The sequence below is a fragment of the Bombus fervidus genome, chromosome 3, assembly GCF_041682495.2.
Source record: "Bombus fervidus isolate BK054 chromosome 3, iyBomFerv1, whole genome shotgun sequence".
Classification (NCBI taxonomy): Eukaryota; Metazoa; Arthropoda; class Insecta; order Hymenoptera; family Apidae; genus Bombus; species Bombus fervidus.
The window spans coordinates 8,972,331-8,992,165 of NC_091519.1; the positions used below are offsets into that span (position 1 = coordinate 8,972,331).

The 19,835-nt window shown below is 33.0% G+C and overlaps 1 protein-coding gene across 4 annotated transcripts in view; it reads right to left on the reverse strand.

The window, feature by feature from the left end:
- The window catches only part of LOC139985350 (ras-related protein Rab-37), a 173,603-nt gene that overhangs the window by 33,974 nt on the left and 119,794 nt on the right, over positions 1–19,835 (reverse strand). The window contains exon 1 of one of the 4 annotated variants that reach the window (XM_071999733.1): positions 2,831–3,322. The exons of the other annotated variants lie outside the window; for them this stretch is intronic. The gene's annotated coding sequence lies outside the window, so the exon portion shown is untranslated. Of the gene's footprint in view, positions 1–2,830; positions 3,323–19,835 lie in introns of those variants that run through there. 4 annotated transcript variants of the gene reach the window in all.

A 19,835-nucleotide genomic window follows, 5' to 3' on the forward strand; every position in this document is an offset into this window, starting at 1 on the left:
TCAACCGAGTGATCAAATCGGAGCTTCAGTTTCCACTGGTGATTAGTATCCCAGCTTTTTCTCTTCTCTCCAGATAAACAGGTTTATCGGTGCGCGGTTCGCTTCAATAAATTCGAGTCGGCTTGCTCTTTATCGTTGGATGACTATCGCGAGCTCTGATAGCAACTTCCTTCTCTATATTGCGCCGCTGTTCTCCATATTGCGTATGTGTAACTGTGTACAGGGGAATCGCAGCAAAAATTAACGACGCAACCACCCTTTGACCACACAGGGGTAGATATCGTATGAATTTCAGAGCGTCCGATCTGATTGCTAGTTTCCACAAGTCTTTTCGCGACGAATATGAAAAGAAACGTATTCGTTTATTCGTAATCTTAAAATGTTACTGTACTAGAATTTCCATAATAATGTAGTATGAAGAATGCGTGTGTTGTTATAAAGTTGGACGATTCGTGATTATGATTATGATTATGATTATGGTTATGAACGAACTGTTGTGAATTACGATTATGTTTACGAGTAAACTACCTCATGCACGTTATTATTGTGATTATAAATATGAATGAGTTGTTATTAATTGTGAGTGCGATTATGTAGTTGACTTTCTTTTTTGTGAATTCTTATTATAGTTATATCAGGTTAAGGGTGATTAAGGCTGTGTTAAAAAATGGTAAAATATTATATTCATAATGGAATTTTTTATGATAAAAAATTAAATATGATTATTAGATATTTTAAAATATTATCATTAACTTATGGTTTCATAGTAAATAAATTCTCCATATATATTATATATTTCTCTGCTGGTATGTATACCGGTATAGTAGGATCAAATTTTCTATTTTAGCGGGCGACGCGTCAAGTAATAAAAATTTTAATGGATAAAATTCCATTGCACGAAAGTGCGTTTTTATTTGAAATATTCGCGTTATGGTTCGGAATATTGATTGTTAACTATTGCCATAAAGGTATAGCCATAGAGATAGAAACAAGGATTTGTTGAACCGTAACTGGGCGCAGGAGCAAACTTTCGTACTCGTACAAACGAGGCGATGAGGTACAAAGGACTGTAATTAACGGAGCGAACGATCTCTCGAAAGACAAAAAGTGGAAAACATCGAGGGGTAGATTTCATTTTGACTTCGTTTACGGTCCTGTACTATACTTTTTGTCTCTGTCAGAGGTAAAAGTCACGTACTATATACGTTAACGGTAACCAGCTAAAAAGAGGTTTTGTTCCAAACCCTTTCTGCTTGTAAAAAGTATATTCTACGAATCTTGTATTGTACACCGTGTGCACTGTGCTTTGGAGAAAAAGTCATGAATGTTTCGATCGATTTAAAGAAAATCAAGCTGGACTCTGAGTAAAACGTAAAAATAATATTGTGTTCAAATAATCGAATTTCCAGTACAAAAAACGAAATAGAAATATTGCAAGAGAGATCTTAAAATAAAAAGTCGAAAATATTTAGAGTATATTATATACATATATGTATGTTAAAATATAAATATAAAGTACTAATACAAGAAATAATCAATCAATTAATTAATATATATAAGAGCAAATTCCAAGATTTTAAAAAACTTCTGTAAAAATATTTTTAAATCATTTTTTCCAACTTTCGAATTTATGAAGCTGATCAGGGAGATTCTTCAACAGCTTCATTATAACAGGAAGATTAATTAAAGTGAATAATAAGATCGATCTAATTTTTGATAATATCTTATAATACCTGTTATAATAGAAATGTTGATAGTCATAGTATAATATATGTTAATATATATTAATATTTATTCTGATCTTAATAATATCTAATTTTATATTCTAATGTGTAATTATATAACATATATTTATAAATATATTATTTAATATTTATTGCAAAATAGAGTTCGTTTAGTTATTATTATGTGCTGTTTCTAGCACTTTTATATATCTCATACGCATAACATTCTAAATTTCAATCTTCATTTTAATCAGTTTGTCAATCCAACGATTATTTAAGTTATTGAAAATATATCAAATTATTGGAAATATATTAAATTTCCATTCAGTGAATATTCTTGAGAATTTAACTTTCATTTCATAAATTATATTTCACAAAAGACATAACATAGTAGTTTCAAAAATTACATAGTAGTTTCATTAATTACAATAGTTTGCTAATAAACTATTGGGTAATAGTTTTCCAATTTATACTTCCTAACTGAGCTCTAATCTGCTAAAACGATTAAACGAACACGCACCAGTCTTTAAACCGAATATATTTATTTCCACGAGCATTAAAATTTCACGACTCTATACATTTGAAACACTTAACTCGATGAGACGAACCGGGCATGAGTTATTACGTAAGGTGCAGGTTGTCTATTAATTATAAATCGTATAATATCGAGCAACGCCTCTGCACGTAGCGGTCGAGGCTTGACATTAATGACGCAAACACCCTTCGGTGTAGTTGCTTAGGGGTGGAAACCGTTTTGATTCCATTTACGCCACATTAGTGTTCGCTTTGTCCCGTTCGACGAAGGGTCGCGAGACAGGAAAGACAGTCCGACACTTTCCACCGACGATTCTTATATGCTCGTTAAAGATATATGTACGTAACCTACATTATCAACAATGATTGGGGTCATCACGTATCGTACAAAATTAAAGTGAATTTAATTCCTTCAGGGCCGAATTCTTTATCATTATTAACTAATAGAATGTTACGTTTAGACTAATAGAAAAACGTTATTTTAAAATTTTCTCCATTTTTGAATATTCTGAAAGATTTTATCGGTTGTTAGCTTTAGCAGAATTATATTCAGTACAATTTTTGGAACTCACCCTTTATATCTGACTTTCTCTTCTGATCTCTTCGCGGTAACTCTATACCTATATTTTTAATTACACTAATTAATTTGTTAACTATTATTTGTTCAGTTATTTATTGTATTATAATAAATTCTTTCACTTAGCACAATTATCTTCTCGCGTAATTTTCTTCCGTTTTCTCTTATTTCCTTCCCATTGTATCTATAGAACTCGGAACCAATGACGAACCAATGCAGAAACGACTTCTCTATCGTCGTCCCGCTGTCGATCAGAATTCTATCAGCGCACGTGGTGCTGACCGGTGCGTTAACAAATCGCGATTACTCGCCGGTGTCTATCGCGAATTCGAGGAAACGACGACGACACCACACTTGGTTTGCACGCATGCTCGGTCACCACGGTTATAAATCATCATTTTATCACGGGAGGATGATCGTGTGGATCCTTAAGCTTATGTTAGATGCGCAAGAACTTGCAACTTGGAATTTCAGATCGCGATTTCTTGTCAATCTCCTGTGAGGTCGATCGCGCGATAAATCATAGGCTATTGCTTGTAAGGCTCGTTACAAAGTTTCGAAGCACCCAGTTTAGTCTACATGTAGGTGGTTAGTTTCAAGCATGTGGCTAGCATATTGGCATGATCATGGTGCAGGATGGTTTGTGTTCGCAAAGAATGATCGAACGCGACGTGGTAATTAAAACGACGCGTCACGAATGGCTGCAGAGGGATATTGCATCGTTTCTGGTGATCGAAGACGAACGGTGGATCGACAATGGATGCTAGCGAATTGAATGCTGGCAATCAGAAAAAGTCACGTTCTAGCGTTTTTAGAATTTTAATAATAAAATGATTTACCAAAGTATTTCCCTTTTAAAAACAAAAATTAATATAGAAGAAGCGTCGTTTTAGAAAATGTAGGGGGTGTGTACGAAAACTTTCTTTGGGATTTATAAGATTGATAAATCAGTTTAATAGAAACTGATTGGAAGGATCTACACAGATACATAGTTTAAGATTTTTCACTAGAATTAACAAAGATTCTGTTTCTTATATTCAAGTTATAATTATTTTATCCTGTTACGTATTTTTTGAGTGTGAAGGTGTTACGTGTTAAAGATATTTTGAATTGTTGACTCTGAATTGTAAACAGTCACAAAGCTCTATGAACCACATGAGAATCATAAATTTCTGAAGACTGGCGTGACCCACATATGGTCGAAAGATAGTGTTAATGATTTTTATATCGCTCACTAATATCTACTTTTCCTGTGTAGAAATAGAACAACCACCTTTCAGAAATAATTAATTGTAAAGCTAATGTAGTAGAAACTTCGGTGTAATTTTTTTTTTCTAACCTATTGAATCACTTAAACAATTTCGATAATAATAAAAAGGTTATATCTGTGTGTATACGAGAGAAATAAACGATTAGAAAATTGTCTTTTATATGAAAGAATGAACAATTTTCGAAGAAAACAGATTATAATACTTCGAACTTACTGAGTTATAGATATCAATCGATAACATAATTTATGAAACACAAAGATATTGCTTTTAGATATGACTCATATTTTCAATATGAGTTACAATGCAATTTCTATCATTTCTCGGAATTGTCTGAATTTAGCAAAATTTGATATTCAAAAAATAAAAGAATAGAAAATCGATGTAGGTACATTCTCGCTAAACTTGAATTAAATTCGATCATAATTGCAATTCCCTGTAGAATTAATTTTATGCAACGTTACACAAACCATTTATTTTTCCTCTTAGAGTACCTCGACTTCCAGTTTTTTTTTTTCATAAAAGCAGCTTTAATTAACTTTCTATTTAACCACAGCTGTAAAAATCTCTCAAAACACAATCACACCCCATTTTACCCTCGATAACGTCATACAATTACGTACTTTTATATCTACATATATTTAAAGTATTTTATCATAGAAGTTGTCGTTACACTTGTTAATTTATATTTCTCTACTTGGGATGAAAAGTTATAATCGATAGTATAATATATTGCGAACAAAAAAACTATGAAGAGTTAAACTCTTCTTCTGTCAAAGAAATTTTTGTGTAAGCTACATTTTTAATTAATTTACAAATGTAACCCCGATCAACGTATCTTCCTCAACTGCACTATAATCGTCAGGCTTTTTCTACCACGATTATACTCTATCTGAAATATTCATACTGCATTTCATAGATCTCTGCTTCTTTAATCAGACTTTCCCATTATCTATCTTCACCTATGTCAAAAACACATCTCCCTTCAACTGTGCTTTTTGACACATTACATTTTATTTCAAACAATACAATATATTATATCACATTTTTTCACAGATTCAAAGTTCACCACCACCTATACGTTCAATTACTCCACAAATACAAGCCCAGTAAACACATTTTCCTTCATTCAACTCCAATTACCACGATTAAACGTCACCTTAAATTTCCATGCTACCTACCCCTCACAGTTTTCCAAACAAACTTTCCCACCACCTTGATCTCCAACTTGGACGAAACAATAAAAAAAGCACAATCTCGATGAACTTCCTCCCCTAAAACCAACAACAGCAGAACACGCCACACTCTCCCTCACTTTTAAACAACCCTGATCCTCGCTTATTTGCTGTAGCAATAAATCCGCAATTAGCGCGCGCAGATGAGGTCCGTTCTCTTTGCTCGATACGGAAAACTGTTGTTAAACGAACGGTCCGTGGTTTTCCACGAATCGGCCGGAAGCACGTGTCGCGATAACGCGTCGGCGGGACGCGAGGACGAACCGAGCGGCACTCGGTAGCTTGATAATCGTGCGGAACACACGGAGCACAGGGAATCGCTTTGTGGCGACTATTTCCAGAGGCAGCGAGGAGGTTGGATGCCGCGGGAGAAAGGGAAACCGGCGGCAAGCAGAGCAGAGCAGAGAGAGGGGTGGCGCACAGGGTGGCGTGCGCGTTTCAAAAAGGGCGAGGGAAAAAGCGTATCGGCTTGGAAAATATGTTGCTCGCAGAACGACGCGTATACCGATGCGTGTACTTCGTTCTACCTTTTTTCTTCTCCTTTATTCTCTCTCTCTCTTTCTCTCTTAATTTCCTCTTCTCTCCTCTCTTTTCTCTCTTTCTGGCTTTTTTATCATCCCTTCCTTTACCACGTCTCGGATTTCGTTTGTTCTTCCTTTTTCCTCGATTCATTTGCTCCTCTACAGTTTTTCACTTTTGTTCCTGTTCCTCAGCCTTTGCTTCTGCCAATTTTATTTGTATTACGAGTTGACGAGTACTTCGCCTCTTTTTGGCATTCGATTAAAATTTGTTTGAAACGGGCTAAAAGCGAGGATGGAAACCTTTGATGAGTGGGCTGTTTGGAAAACCGATGGGAGATCGAAAGTGGCCGCTATATGTCGCTTCGGATGAGTGTAGAATATATGAGTATTAGTGAGCATGTGTAGCACTTGGCTCGTGAATGGATCAGTCGAACGATACGAACAGGGGTTGAAGGATAGAAATCGAACTGATGGGCTGTTTGATAGTTTAACATTTGGGAAAAATGTTGAATGTAACACGTGTGGACAATATAATTGAGTAACGCGGTTTATTATTTTTTATTTGGTAGCTTGATGTTAAACCTTGATGTTAAAAATTGATAACAAAGAAAAATAGATAAGATAGATGAAAATAGCTTTTGGAAATAATTTTGACCGCTATTTGGATTCGAGATCTAATTCAAGAAATAATTTGTACACTCTTAACATAATATTGTAATAAAGAGAATGATTTTTAATTATATTTATGTCTTTTCTAACGATTCGATTAATCTTTGAAAGAGTTATTTTATGGCTTGTTTTATTGATGCGTATAATACGAATTTATATGACGATAGTTTACATGAATCATATTGAATCGTTAATAAATATAAAGATATTGACCTCCTACGCTGGTAGTATTTAACGTTACAGACAATTATTATACCTATTGAATAATGTAACTTACGTATCAATGTATTGCAGCAATAAATCGTAAATGTTAAACCCATGAAACAGGTTTTACATAACATCGCCCATAAATATTTGCCGTGTATAAAGGACACTTTTATCGCTCTAATACAGCGGTTCATAACCTTTTGTTTATCACGGACCTTCTTTAAATAATTTTTTATTGTCGCGAAACCCGAAGATTTAACTCAAAATTTGAATCCGTAATGTGCCAAATATGCAAATTATATTTAAAACACTCGTCAACTGTTCATCAACAAACATCAAATTTGTAGAGAAGAAATTATAAATAAATTAATTAATACACGTACCAAATATTTTTTACTTCAATAATACAATAATGAGTTATATGTACTGAACATTTCCTAGACTCCAGAGATGCGCGAAACACACGTCAAGAACCGCTACTCTAATAATTCAATATAAGGCAAATATTTTATTTAAGATCATGGTAAATTTATTGTCATATGTGTTCGAAACATCTTCCTTCGAATTTTCCAAACTTTCAGCAAAATTGGAACAAATGCAGTGAATTACAAAGGTTCTCGTATCCATTTCAATTTATCGCTTTTGAGCGATTAATACTTCTTTCCAATGGAAGTTTCAAGATTTTTATCAATAATAATATATCGAATAATTTAAGGAAAAAATACTGTAAGAAAATATTAACTATTAAAACTCGGCAATTGAGACAGTTACGAATATTTCGGTGGCTCGCTATAAATGCGAGGAAGTTGCAATTTCATCATAGAAATATATTCTCTTTTCAAGTTACAAAAATTCAAACAAACTGACATATTCTAAAGGTTCTACTCGGGTGACATAAAAACGAAATTCATTAGCCACAGCTATGTGTACACAGCCTATCAGAGGAACAAAGGAATACAAAATGAGGCAAGGGAAAAGGCGAGCAAAATGGGCGGGAGATTCAATGGTTCGGCTGTGTGTAAAAACGGACAAAAATATCAGAAAAACGCGATAACGAGACCCCTCACAGTCAATGAAACCTTACAGAGATCCGTTTCATTTTTGTGCCAACGTATAAACACGCTTAACGTTGTTCACTATTTGCTCCTTTTTCCATCGTGTTTTTGCGGATTACTTGAAACAAACGGAAGGGCCAATGCGATGGGACTCGTGCTGTTTCCGTTCTGACGCATGCGAATTATTCGAAGCAAATTCACCGACATTTCGTTGAATATTTGTCTGCTGGCTGTAAAGAAAATATCGATTCGTTGATCCTTCTGGTGTATATTATGCGAATCGATTTGATCTTTAAATATATAATATTTTCCAAATGCGACGAAACGTTTAGAAAACGTCAATTTTTGTGCCATAAATGTGTAAAGGTACGATGTTAGAAATTTCTTGTGTCATGAAAATATCATACGAAATGTGGTTTTGAAGATCTTGTCTTCTTTCTATATATTTTTTTATTTCGCAGAGAAATTGGTGGTTAAACGAATATAAGAGGTTTTTCATGTTAAAGAAGAGTTAATGAAATAATCCAATTAGGTAGGTTATCTACGTGTATTACTCAAAAGTTGGAAAAGTATTTTTAATAGGATTCTTTCATCAAATATTCTACTGAATTATAATGAAAATTACAGTGTTTCGTATGAATATTCAACATCGTGGACACCAAAATAATTTAATGTTCGAGTGGAGCTAAAATCACAGCTACTACAAAAGATTACGGACATTATATACTGTAGTCGCGCGTAATTCAGAAAGCATAATTTCGACTGTATATAACGCGAGAAATATAATTTTTAATTAAACGTAATTTCGACCAACAAGTACGAATCAAGCTTCCAGAAGCACTTGTACGTCGAAATATATAATTTCTGCTAAGAGTGTAAGCTTCGATCAGCCGATTAAACTCGAGAGATTTAAATACTAATAGATTGTTATATATGAAATGGTCGGTTTCATAAACGTGTAAAATCAGAATTATTGATTAAAAGTAATAAGTAGAAAAGATCGAAAAACGATCGACAATGATTAATTGAAAATTTTAATCGAAGATTACAAAAAAGTATATATTATATAGTTGTTACATAGTTACATAGAAATCAAATAAATTGAATAAATTCATGAGATATTATTGATTTAGTTACTATTATTTTAATTCTTTTTTTAAATTAAAAAACAAACCTTGAAAGTTTTATAAAGATTCATCTGTAACGCACTAATATTTCGAAACATCTTGCATATCTGAATTAGGAGAGAACGCAGATGATGAATGGCACACCTGGGAAATAACAGTAAGTGCACAGCTATCGGCTTCAGATAAATTTAGTGCTTCGTGATAGAAAGGATAGCCATTCAATGGGATATTTCACGTTTAACAACGATTATATTGATGCAATCGAACAGGAATTCGCTGCTGTTTCGTATCGTGATGTTTACATAAAACATCGACTGCGATTTTTGTAAAAGTGTAGGACGTGCAAACATCACGACATACGACTACTGACGAATAGCTATGAATATTACATATGAAGATTTAGTGACGAATATGTTTTGATTTTTAAATCTATCAAGCGATAAATATAAAAAGACAAACTTTTTGCCTTGATCGTTACACATTTGATTTTCGTATGATATCCAATCGGTTGTAAAAATGATATAAACTAAAAGAAACGAAAGCATTTTACAGGGCGTCTGTATACAATTTAAATAAAACAATATTATAATCTTTTCTATATATAAACAAGAATAAAGTAAATAATAATAAAAATAATAAAACATTTTTCAGTGAAGCGAAATTCTGTAAATCATGCGTCTATATACCATTTGAATAAAATAATGCTATAATCTTTCTATTATATAAAGAAAAATAAGAAGAATAAGAAACAAAATGTTTTTTAGTTCGAGTATATCTTCCACGATTTTCATTTACATTCATAAAACGATAGTCAAATTATATTCTGTATGAACACGAAGAAAACGCAATCGATGCGTAATTAGACAAATGAATCGTATACTTGTGAAAAAAGTAAAACTGGTCAAAGAGGGAGGTAAACGAGCGAGTTAAATTCGAGGCAGGCCAGATCCTGTGTATCCAGCGTTAATAAACGCGGAAAAAAAGCTGGTTCCCTTAGAAGCATTTTCAACACAACGAAATTAACGCCGTCGGCGGTTACATCCTTTCTTTTTTTCTTTTTTCTTGGGTTGGATTTTCTACATTTAATCCGTTTGTCAGGGTTGGACATGTAAGGGAAGGTTAATTAAGCAGATGAAAGACGGAGAACAAAGCTGCAACTGAAGGCTAGATAAAAACGAATTAACATCCTTTAATAACGAATTTCGGTCGTACGAAAAGTTCATAGCAATTTCCTGCGTGAACATTTGTAACAGCTTGGGCTAATTAGAGGCTGTATCTCAAACTTTTTGCGTTATCGTATGCGGTAGAAATTTAAGAACGAGAAGTGTATTTAATTAGGAGCAGGATAATTTTTGTTTCGGTAGTTTCTTTTTCTTGTTTGCTCGTCTTTTATTATTTTCTTCCTTCGGCTTGTTTCTTTATTTTTGAATTTAAAAAGTTTGGTATGTTCATTTCAAGTTTGCACTCTTTTGTTGTAGCGTTGAAGGGATGAGAAGAAGATAAATGATCATTGAAATTTGTTCTTACGAGTGAGAAGATTTCACTTATACTCGTCGAAAATGAAGAAATCTTAAGATACCTTTCATTTTTAACAGAATGTCTATTTATTGCTGTTTGACATTAACAGCGGTACAACTCAAAAAATCCATAAATTTTAGAGGAACGGTTTTTTGAAATTTACGAGGAAATCTTCATGAATCATTTCAACGACGTTACAAGATTGACTTAACTCAAGAGATATGTCATTATTCGTGAAAGAAAAACAACCTTCCACTTGTAGCGTTACAAAACAATCGAAGATGAGCCAAATGACAAAAAAATGAGATCAGGTTAGTAGCTGCGTAGATAATAATTTTGCCCTTTGACGCAAAATTGACAAAATCATAAATATACATTATAGCATATATAATACGTTTTACACGATAGAAATAGAAACACAAAGTAGAACTTCTACTCAGTAAAAGCAAATTTGAAATTTCCGAGTTGCCAAGCATATGATACAGATTATGAATATGAAATTACAAACGTGAATTTTCTAGTATACTTCTTAAGATATTAGAATTGCATACATTAACTCCAGAAATATCAACCTGTCATGCATATCTACATAAATATGTTAATGTATAAATAATTGTAATTAAAATATGATAAAAATAAATGCATACGTATAATGTCTTAATAACAGTTAATATATATTATATATCATATACTATATATATTATATATTAATATATATTATATATATTAAATATCAACCTATCATGCATATTTATATAAATATGTTAATATACAAATAATTATAATTAAGATATGATAAAAATAAATGCATACGTATAATGTCTTAATAACAGTTAATATATATTATATATCATATATTATATATTATATCATTATATATTATATATTATATATTATTTTTATATATATCATATATATTTATATATTATTTTATATATTACATATCATATATTATATATTATTTTATATATTAAGGCATTATACGTATGCATTTATTTTTATCATATTTTAATTACAATTATTTGTACATTAACACATCTATGTAGATATGCATGACAGGTTGATATTTCTAGAGTTAATGTATGCAATTCTAATATCTTAAGAAGTGTACTTCTTCCATAAACTGTTCTGTGTAACACGTACGACATGGGCATACAAATTTTCTATAGCAAGTTTTCAAGCATTTTCGCGGATCAGCGAATGTAGATGTTTTCGAATCTGTTCGATCAGGCTGCCACGTCAGGATATTCTAGATACTTGAATTATGGTCTTGTTTTCGGTTTACGGGCGCGGGAACCATCCTGTTAGTCGCGTCGAGGGAACAACGTCACGTTCCAGTTGGAAATTTCGGGTTGGCTGGACGATCCGCGCGACGTCCTCATAATTTAATAGCCGGCACGCGTTTCACGGAGAGGTCGTTAATTAATTGCAGACCGCGTAATCACGTCCGAGGGCAATCGCGTAATCGAGCCACTGCCTCGTGAACGTTGATGATGCTTGCGCACTTCGACGCCTTCTGCGTCGCGATGATAATTAAGATTTTCGGTAAACCCAATGAATAAAAGTAAAAAATTGTTGTTATAAATAAAAGTAGATCAAAATGAGAAAAGCAGGAGTTGTAATATAGTAGTTGAATTGGAAATAATTAATTGAACAATGTAGTATGAGATTGTTTGGTTTATTTATAAGAAGTTTCACGTTGGAATATGTTATAATGTATTGCACTAGTGTATAGTGTAAATACAGTGTATTGTATATTGTACATTGAAAGTAATATTGAAGATGAAAAGATAAAATATTAGACTAAAAGATTCAGACTAAAATATAACATCAGCGAAAAGTAGAGTGTTTAACGAAAAGAAATAAGCTACATAAATTACTTTAGTTATTAGTACTTATTAATTATTAATAAACTACCTATATTCTTATTATTCACAGGCCAAGTTTATCGAGCTTTTTGAGTTGCTTGTTCAAAAGTTTCACAGGAAAATTTTCCTCTGTTTTAATTAATTATAAATCAAAATTTCCTTGTAACGAAGAAAACACAGTGGTTCTATGTAAGTCATAGAAATATACGTTTGAAGCTTAAAAATTCTTTCTCACGAAAGCCGCCGATAAAACACATCTTATCAAATATTCGAATGTTCCAAACCAAGCGAAACCAGATTCCCTGCATTACCATAATCGCAAACTTCTAACGACAGTTCCTTACTCCTTGGCAAGCGTGTTCAGCACTTTCGCAACAGCTCATCTTCAACCCTATAATTTCTGATCAACTCTGAAATTGAAACGATCCTTTGGCTGGTATCGCACTTCTGCTAAGAAGAAGCGTGGAAATTTCTCGAGAGATGCCTTAATAGTTGAAAACCCACTGTAGATTTGATCCTAATCGTTTGAAGTACGCGTAATTTCCGATTCCCGGCGAGGATACGCGATCTCATCGAGATACGATTGTTTCATTCGCGAAGGAACGTCCGAATTCGTGGCGGAATTTAGGTCACGTCTATACAGATTCGAGATCTAATAAGAGAAGAAATACTTCGCGATCGTTTTACATATACTTTCCAAGAAGTTAATTCGGAGCGAAGCGAATCTCCAACGGTGCCAAAACATTCTCCTAGAATTCGTATTGGAAATGATGGTTTAGGCTCGCTCTATTAAATCATGAGCTATAAAGCTTCTAGAAGAAGCAATGTTTGGAATAATTGGACGATCCAGGTGCACGTGGATTTGATTTCAGTAAAAATATTAGAGCATAAATGGTAGAAAGATAAATGACTATGGACTATAATGTGCATTGGCTGTTTTGAAATATTAAGAAACCTTTTGATTATGTACAAGTATTATACTATGTTATATAAAGTCATAATTGTATAATATTGTAATATTGAAAAGTCCTCTACATAATAAGTTAGCAATTGATAATAACGAATTAACAAGCTACAGGTTGTAGATTAGAGGCTTCTCCTTTACAGTTTTGCAATTTTACATTAAATAGATGATATCTATTCGCTGTTAACATTACAAGAAACATAACGGATGTTTGTAGAAACTATTTGCTAGAATTACAAGAAAATAATGAATGAAACTTTGTTGATTTAGATTTCAGTGGAAAGAGTTCAGTGTTAGATATGTAAAATTCAAAAATTGATATATTGTACGGCTATGATATATAATTACAAACATATAAATATTATAGTAATATTTTGTTTTAACTCATAGAAGATACGCGCTGTACATTTTTAAACCAATAAGATATTAATAAATAACTATGATATGAATTCAAAGAACACGTATAACTTTAGGCAAAAATATATCTGAGATGTGTGAACAACAAGTAATTTCAGTTAAATTGTCAGAAGTAAATATTTCTATAAATGGGATAAATATCATACATTTGCGACTGTACAAAGGAAACATTTTAAGTCCCGTATAACGTTGAACCAGAACTTTAAACATCAAAAATTCTTCCTAACCTCGTCACAGTAATTTTTAATCAAGCGAAAAACCACCAAACATGGCTCTATGTCATTTTCGACAGTTTCATTTATGTTTGAATACTTTGCTCTATTCACAAAATCAGCTCTGTTCCCAGTATTTACCGCTTCGACCACGGTCCGAGTAATCGGAAACTTTCTGCTGACTTCTCCGCAAGAATCTGCTTCCCTCGAACACAATTCTGCACCAGACACCCCTCGTAAATGTCAACTACCTCCGTATAGACGTTGTCAGCTACTTTGTCTCGTCGGTCGACGACTCGTTTTACGAAAGAACGGAGCATCCACGTTTTCGTGGCGCTTGGAATTCCAGATTTTATCACCGATTTCAATCTGATCGTGTTTACAGGCTGTCGCTATGGTGTCGGCACTGAAAGCAGCCTTTAAATTCTACAGACCGAGTGGATTTCGAAGCTACGCGTTATGTTTCGTGTACTTCGAATTTGTCACGAGTTGTTTGCTTAGAAAATTAAAAATGTGAATTTCACTTGGGCCACGATTTGATTGATTGAGAAATTTACCTGCTGCAGATAAATTGACGAACCTTTATCTTCATTGAAGCAAGTTTTAAATACTCGACTCTGAACATTTGTAATATAATCTAACAGAGAAAAAGAAATCACTAAAGTAAAAAGAATTCACTAACACAGCGACTATACAGGAAATACAGGTAAATGCCTGTACAAATGTGCATATCATTATTTCCCATTGAAGCGTTTTCTTATCAATTCCATATTTCACTTTCGTAGTATTAAACTCTTGTTATTTGAAAGCACTGAAGAATGGTATGAAATTTAACATACTTGCTCTCAATAGAATACTATGGAAATGCTATAATGTGTATTATATACAATGGTGTACAAATACTTCCTGTAACCATTGCGTATAAAACATCTAAAATAAATACAGAACTTGTTATAACATTTAATTATAGATATAAAAATAAGGGAGGGAAATTCCTGTCAAGTTGTTTCCATAAAGAATAAACTTTCATAAACGTCCGTGGTCTAGCAGTAAATAGCTCAGAATCTTCCTAATTTCTATTAAAATCAATATGGAACAATGACCAATAAAATTCCGCATAGAAGAATAAAAAAAGCGTAATCTAAGAAAAATTAAAGATATGGCTCTTCGAGCATGAAAATTTAGATTCAACGATACCTACTTAATAAAAACTAGACTGAATTATAAAATGCATGTCTGTCGATGGTCGATGGTCTATGGTTTAACAAACAACAAGGTCGACGACACGGCACCCTTGCTCTCGCACCCTTAGGAGCTCAACGAGTGGAAGCAAGATCGAAGCGCTTTCATCTTGCGAAGCAAGGGCTGCGCGGAAGTTGATCCCTGCATCGCTGATCGCGTACAGGGGTTGCATGATAATGTCCATGTGGACGTATAGATATCAGCTTTTTTCCCTTGTATTTCATGATTTTCCTTTGTGAAGAAACCCTTGTGGGATAGCGCTGATCGAAGTGAGACGATGTGGTTCCTGTTGTGGGACGATGTTTGTAGAGGTTTGTTGTTGCTTGTGTAATGGTAAACGAATGTATAAATGATATACAGTATAGTAAAGGGTTGAGTTTGTTGGGAAGTAAATGTAATAAACTAAGGTGTACTCAGGTGGCTATAGAATGTTAATATTGGCTTTAAAAGAAAAGTAGGGGAGAGTTCTGTGAGCCACTAAACGTGTTGTTTATTAGTTAGTAATTTCAGATTAAAGTAAGAAGAATATTAATGGTGGAAAGTTGGAGCGAGAAATTGCGCTACTTCAGTCTATAAAACAGCACAATGATTTAAAGTTCATGATATATATTTTGTTCGTAAATAAGTATCCTTCGGAGAGCGCATTTGCATTTACCTTTATTCTACCTTTTTCATGTAAACTTCCGCCGCGACAAACATGTTTGCGACAGCTTCGTTAACTGTAGAAAGCACTAACGAAATTGCTTTTCGAAAAACTTTGCTTCGCGTGCAATCGCTTAATACACCGCTCATTGCTTCAAGTTTTCAAACATCATGTCGAAACGATTATTTAGAACCGTGTACAAAATATCTACTGTATTTTTAGTGTTTGTTATTAATTATTATATAATATTAATATAATATTAGAGATTTGAAAATTCAGGGGCATGAAAATTAACAAATTAAAAAGATAAAAAATTCGGAAGTTTGAAAATAGGAGAACTTTAGGATTAAAATATTCGGATCCTTTGAAACTTTTGTAATTTCAAGTTTTCAAGATTCGTTAAGAAAACATATCTATCCATAAAATAATATAATTTTCTATCTTTCAATCTTTCATCCACTTTAACATACCTGTGGAGAATTTAAAACATGTAATAATAATAAACCGACGATCGTCTCGACTCGTACGCATGGAATAAGCACAAATAACATGATACTTGCCCAGCGTTTCACAGAACTTTTTCCAACTGTTAAATAATTCGAGTGCGACGCATTGAAGAGCAGCGAATCGAAGCACACAATGGTCGTATAAAATTAAAACTTGCATATTAAATGTCTCGCATAAATGCACCGATAAAATAGCGCTCTTGACTACGGGTCAAGAGGTTGCGTAGCAAGATAACACATGCTCCACCCGTTTAAAAATTGTAAATTTTTAGGAAAACTCAAAATCGTGTAAATTATCATTGGAACATACACGAGCATTTATTCGTATAAATATAAAATACGACAAATAAAATAAAATGAAATAGATCTAGAGCACTGAATATGTATCGTTACTTCTTTAAATAATTAAAAAAGAAACTAGTAGAATACATAAAGAAGTGTAATATTTCTCCAAACAAAATTCTAATCGTCTTTCTCCTTTTTATTCAGTAAGCAATACTGTTGCATGATCCTAGTTTGGTCAAACGATTGAACAATTTTCTGGTCAAATCGCAATGTGACGAAACAAACCAAGTTCTCGATACAGGATAACATTAGCCAACCGTAGGGAAACATTTCTCTCTTATTTCTGGAAAACGATACGGATCAGCTTCGCGACCAAGGAATATCGTAAGTTGTTTTATCGGCAGAGTAATTCACTGCGTAAATGTTAGCAGCTGGTTCGCTTCGAGTTATTTTCTGACACCGTGGCCAGGTAGCTTGCGCCCAGCCAAACTTCCGGAAATTCCAACAAAGTTCTGGCGATTTTACTTTATCTTCTAGTTTCTTTCTACTATGCTTGAAAATTTATGAACTTTGTCTTAGAAATTTTTGATCAACATGTAGCAGTAGAATATAGAATTTTTTTATCTGCTTTTAAATTTTATTTATTTTATCACATCTCCTATTATTTAATAATCGAGTATCAGTGTTTGTTTTATAAAAAAACAAATATAAAAATAGCTATAGAAATTCTAAGGAATATAAATCACCCTTCCGTGAAGCGATCATAGCTTCCAACAGGAAGAAAGCTTTTAATTTATTAGCTTTTAAATAAGGATAATGGGTGCAATAATTACAGAAAAGTTAATCTTCGATGGAAAACGGTTGCCTAGTTCGTCGTTTCACCAGTTCGGCGTTCATACTATAGAGAACGTGTCTGATGAACGATTCACTGGTCTGTCGCGTGATACGCGGCGTTTTCTCTCTTGTGACAGAGCACAAAAGAAGGATAAGAGTGTATCCGACTGTGCATAGCTCTATGCCCGTACCGTTTCCTCGACTGTATGCAGGAATAAAGCTTTGTGCACAGTGGAATCAGAATTGAAACCAGAATTACGATCAGGCTTGCAATAATTGAATGAAACGAATATCGAAGATTACTTGAAGTATTAAATTAAGAAACGAGCGAACGTGTTGGTTAGGCTGAACTGAAAACTTTCAACATTTTCTTTCCATTTCTTTGATAGGACCGAAAGACGATGAAAATAAAAAAAAAATCGTTATTTTAACCCAAATTTATTCTAATAAATGACAGTAAGAAGAAAAATAATTGGAAATATTTAATTTTCCCAACGGGACCATAAATTGAAAATGTATTTAGAATTTCTTCGATAATTGTATAATAATAGCTGTCAAATAAAGTAACAAGATTGTTTATTGAATTTTTCTATATAATCGAATGACAAGTTAAATATATTGAGATTAAACAAAAAGTTCGAGTTTTCAATGGTTTAATTTTTTTCCAAACAATGAAGATGCTTTAAAACGAAGTTTAAAAGGTTGCTTTTACACGTGGTCTGTACAAAAGGTCCCATTGAAGAGTCGGATTTGAAAGATCGATCTTGTATCACCGTTCTATTCATGTTTCTGAAGTTGTACCCGATGTAAAGTGAATAAACATTTTAAGAAAAGTACCCTTTTGATAATTCCTAAAAATAGGAATGTTTGATGAATTCAATGAACCAAGGAAACTTGCATATCTTACGTGACTCTGTTCACTTGCGTTAAATTGTTCCACAAGTAAGCTGGGAGATACTAGGTCTATGAATAGCATTCCTTTGATGCTTTGTTGCTTTGAAATTGAAATTCTTGACAATTCGAACGATTTCTAGTAAAAAATCTCATGTTTGTACCAAAGAGAAATTCTACAAATTGCATAAGATTATTTACTTTAAATTAAATCTCAGGAATTCGTTGATAAAAGCTACCTGATACTAGAATTACCACTCTGTAATGTGAAATGACTATAATAAAGTATAATAAAATAATTATTATAAAGTAGCATGACATAGACATAAATATAAGTAACATTTAAAAAATAATATTCAACGATTAACGGAAACAGTAGTTGTAGCGTTAAAATGGCTCGAATTTGAAATCTATTAAATTCAAAATATGGTAGGAACAAAGTAAGGGAATATCTGAAAAAATTTCAATAGAAAGCTTTGATGGGTTCTCATGATAGGAAATAGTTATTGATGGCTCATGAAACAAATACCCGTTTTATGGCTTTCTATTCATTTGTCGTCTACCCTTTACCACAACTTTACCTAACTTTGCACATCCAACGTCTCTTTGAAGGATCCTTGATGAGTATCGAATGACCACTTCAACCATATTGCAGGACTTTCATTAAAGTTCTCGGCAAATTCCCTAGTTCAGAATCTCATCAGCTAGAACAAAATATCTTACAATAAAATGATGGCTACTTTGTAATATAATTCTATAGAATTTACGTGAATTCCTGAATAATATGTAAATTCATTTACATGAAATACACGTTGCAAAATTTTGCGTACAATTTTTCAGTCCAATTTTTAGATTCACTTTTTTACCTAATAACTAACTCGTAATCGCATAACAGTTTTCAGTAAAACGTATTTATTATTAACGTATGGTATAAAATTCTTCAACAAGTCTGTTGCTCGTCATCACTCGTCATCTCCAATATCAATTATAATTTTCCCCGAAATTCCCCTTCGTACTGTTAATTTAACATTCTCAAACTACCTAAAGTTGCATGTAAACTATTCCACGACTTTCTCTACATCTAAACATTCTTGCCGTTGTTCGCATTACTCGTACGTTTCACTGCAGCAAACATAAGTATTAAATTTATAACATTTGAATCCTTTCCTCGTTTCTTATGTCCTTTCTTGTTAAATCTAAAACACACAATATCTTCCGATTCTTCTGTTGTTATATCAAAAACTGAACATAAATAGTGTCTTATAATACGTAACAGATTGGACTATTTTGTGCGAAGTTGAAAGTTCGATTCTAAGATGTTGAAGCATAGTTTATTGAAATAATCCTATCTAATAATACCGAAAGGGGAACTTGTTACGTAATCTGATATTTTACAATCAACTCGCGCCTCCAAAGATACGTCGTTTCTCAAGAAATCCTAGAAACACTGATCAGAACATTTTCGCGAAAATCTCTGCTTTTATGATTTATGGTTGTTATTTTCCGTTTGTATGCCCGGAAACGGTATATCAAAAGGG